Consider the following 4086-nt stretch of genomic DNA (forward strand, 5'->3'; position numbering starts at 1 on the left):
GGGGGTTCTGGTTGAGTTCACCGAGCTTGTAAAATTAGCAGAAATAAATGGTCTTTCGAGTGAATTTGCTCAGTTTCTTGATTACAAAAAAGAAGGGCTAAAATAAAGGCGTCGGTAGTCTGTCGGTTGGGCTACCGAGCTCGTAAACGTGAGGTTGCGAGTTTGGGAATTCGAGCAGTAGGCCCGACGTTGTGTCTCTTGGACAATGTTCCTCACTTCACTCAGGTGAGAATGGGTACCCCACGAGGACTCCACACTATGTATAATATGTGCTTCTCGGTACTCCGCCATAGACAGCGGAAGATCTTGTCGGTATGCTAGTGTTTTAGCACCTTTAAATGGCAGCTTGCACTTTGTGCTTCCCAGGAAGTTGAGATTGTTTCCGAATGCTATTAGGTCTGCTGGGGTAATATTACAGATTGTAAAGCTCATAGATCTTGCTGTTGAGCGGGAATTGGCGCTATACAAGTGTATCTTCTAATATTTATTATTATTATTGTTATTATTATTACTATTAAATATCTAGACCCTTTCACGACAAGGCTCTTATTCCACCATAGCCGTGTATCATTATATCATAAGTATCCTAGATCGTCCACTCTGACGTAGTTCCGGTTCCCGTGGAGCACGCCATTTAGCTCAATCTAGAGCCCAGTCAAGAACAAGTGAGGAAAGGTGCTCAATAGGCAGCATCTGCATCTCACTAATCATAGTATTATGCGTTTCGCAAGTGAAAAAAAAACGGAGGGGGGGGGGGCTCCCTTTCAGAGAGGAGATTTACCGCCAACATTAAAATATTGTTACACATAACACTATCTTTATGGGCCATTGACGACGTAGCAAAATGACTTTAATTGACAACGTCTTTGTAAAGTACATGGGTCGAAAAATAAAAAAATAAAACAAGACAAACAACCTTGATGGAGACCGGAAGTGACAACAGTCGCCCGAAGTCTCTCGTTAATGAAAGACTTTAAAGTCACAATTGCCTCTCTTTTATCCCAGCTTCTCGCTCTGATGGCTCGATAAAACTTGACATGCATATCATCATAGCAGAAGATTGCGGAGGCGGCCCAAGATAATCAATTTGTTTGTTTGAGTCGAGAGAAGCACACCAACACAATGTATGGTCATCTAGAACTAGTGCTGGCAAAATGTTTTATTTTTGTTTTGGTAAGTGTTTTGCGGCCCTCTCAACCACATAAGGTTATATGAGCGCGTGGGACTCATTATTAAACATTTTCAAGTTGATAAGAATTAATTTGGAATTTTACCCGGGTGGCGGACGAGGCCTACTCTTATCGATTTTGGACTACCAAGGGATCTTTAACGTGCGCAACTTGCACATGGGACTCTTGAGATTGTTCGCCCTTTCCTGAAAAGGCTAGGTTTTAGATCCTACTTACCCTAAGATCAGGGGTGTGGCTGAAAGGCAGCAGTAAGATTAACAAGGGACCACGGAGTAGCAGTATTTCTGAAAGAACGAGTAGCCCAGAGGAGTTGACAAAGGGGGGGGGGGGAGAGAAAGTGAAGATGAGAGCAGTCGAAAGAATACGGCTAGAGAGCAGGAAAGAAGGACAAAGGAGATTATTAAAGAGAAAAAAAGGTTCCGCCGCTGTTAGATTTCTTGGCAAAAAATAAGACATACAGAAACGAGCGAAGAAATGTAAAAATATTAGGACCAACCACTGGCGCTATTCAACCACCTGCAAAAAATCAATAATATATTATCATTTTCCAAACTTCTGAAACTGAGAAAAAAATTATATTGGACAATATAGGAGTTGGACAGAAGAATGAAAAAGTGCATAGAAAACGCAAAATTCTGACAGATTTTTAAAGTTTTTGGTTGCGTTCTAATCCACGATATTAGTAGATCTATTAATGGTTCCGGCTACCATCTAAGGTGGAGGGGTGCCGTTTTGACGCAATTTGTATAAATACATGTAGTCATAGGGGAACGCCGATTTAAGTTCGAAAGTCACGCTGTGAATATCGTTTTTCTTAAAACACTTATAGCCTATATATATATATATATATATATATATCTATATATATATATATATATATATATATATATATATATATATATATATATATATATAATATATATATATACATACATACACACATGTATATAGGCTGTATATGTATGCCTAACAACAAAACGATCAAAATGCTAATAGATATCAATGTTTTAAGAATCGATTTCTTTCTTTTCAAAGTGCTAGTGGACTAATAAAGTTATATCTTCGCCAAGACTGAACTAAAGCAAGATGGTTCTATTATTCGTTTGTTCATTTGTTTTTTTTGTTTTTTTTCGCATTAATGTGTGTGTGGTTGTTGTTGTTGTTGTTGTTGTTGTTGTTGTTGTTGTTGTTGTTATTGTTGTTGTTGTTGTTGTTGTTGTTGTTGTTGTTGTTGTTGTTGTTGTTGTTGTTGTTTGGTAAGTGTTTTACAGAGTTCGTAACTGCATAAGTTCATATGAGTGCGCGGGATACATTTAACATTTTCATTGGGTAGGAAATGTTTAATTATGCCCGGGTTGCGGCCGAAGTCTACTTTTATCGATTTTGAACCACCATTAACGTGTGCAACTTGAACTCGAGACATCCGAGATTTTTTTCTCCCTTGTCCGAGACGGCTGGGTGTAGATCTTTCCTCCCAGGAGTGCGGCTGAAAGACAACAGTAAGAAGGAGCCAAGGAGCCAGGGGCGGGGCGAAGCGTCTATATAATCAAATAATCACTGCTTCCCTTCCTCATTTTGAAACATTGTCGCTGTCAAATTCATCCTTAAACGTAAACCTCTTAAATTAAATGTAAAAAGACGTTCGTAATCAACTATGAACAGTATGCCTTACATTCAAAACGGTTTCACGGCCACAGAAATAGCCTCCTCACCCCTCTCGGGCCACTCCATAAGCAGTCGCAAGCTTTGATTAAGTAAGCTTAAAGTGAGTCTGGAAGAGTCTTCCAATACAGTTGAAGGGAACATGTACATAGCAGTCCAAGCTGTTTCATTGCCACATGTACCCTGTTCACCCCTTTGGGGCCACAGTTATAATCAATCCCAAGCCCTGATTATGTATGCTAACTAACGCTGGTCGAGTCTACCTCACAAATGTGAGGGGAACTAACTCCTAATAATCTCTTGACTGCTGCGTGTGCTTTTTTTTTCCCTCGACTTTTTACCGTCCTATAATCAGATCGTGACCTCGATTATGACACCAGCTCCTGGCCGCGAAAGGCTAACAAAAACAGCCAAATGTAAAATTTAAAAAATGATAATTGTCATGTTCTACCAAAGAGTTAGACTTACTGGTAGATCTATAACATATAGATCTAGTACTGACATCTCTGATTCTTAGCTTTGTGTTTATGTATTCACATCTAAAGTTAAATTTAATTTTAGTTGGTACTAATATTTAATAAGATACTTTCCCGATTATTTTGGCGGTTGAACATACAATATATGAATTCCGGATTTGTTTTCATTCACAACTCAGAGTCGCCGCCTCGAGTAAGATTCTTGTGTGATATCTACAGGCCATATCTGGTCCCGTTTCACTTTGATTACCCTGTCAAACAAGTCAGCCTTCGCCCCTGCAAGGAGCAGCAGTAGAAAGGCTGCAGAAAGAGTCAGGGACTCAGAGGAGGAAGTAAAGGAGGTGAAAGGGTGGGGGCAGAAAGTGGAGACGAAAGCAGACGACAGAACATTGCTGGAGAGCAGGAAAGGAGTTGAAAGGAGACAATTTTAGAGAAGAAAAGTGTCCGTCGGTCTCTGGATTTGAACCTGGGACCTATTGTTAATTGAAAGAGAGGCAAGCACCTTAATCTCTAGGTCACGAGAGCAATCAGTGTGTAGATGTTTTACGCCCCCATCAACGGGTTCACTAATTTGTGAGCCAGGCTTCGACCGTGCCTGTCGTTAGGACCAGCCCGGGCTGAGATGGGTACAGTGTCCCAGCAGAAACACCGATTCGAAACACATGATTATAATAATGTAGCTTGATAACAATTCTCCCTACACAGGAATTGATCTCCGGTCTGCTGCGTGCGACTGCGAAGTGCCTAACAGCTCCACC

The sequence above is a fragment of the Aplysia californica genome, unplaced genomic scaffold (assembly GCF_000002075.1).
Source record: "Aplysia californica isolate F4 #8 unplaced genomic scaffold, AplCal3.0 scaffold00274, whole genome shotgun sequence".
In the NCBI taxonomy this organism is placed as follows: Eukaryota; Metazoa; Mollusca; class Gastropoda; order Aplysiida; family Aplysiidae; genus Aplysia; species Aplysia californica.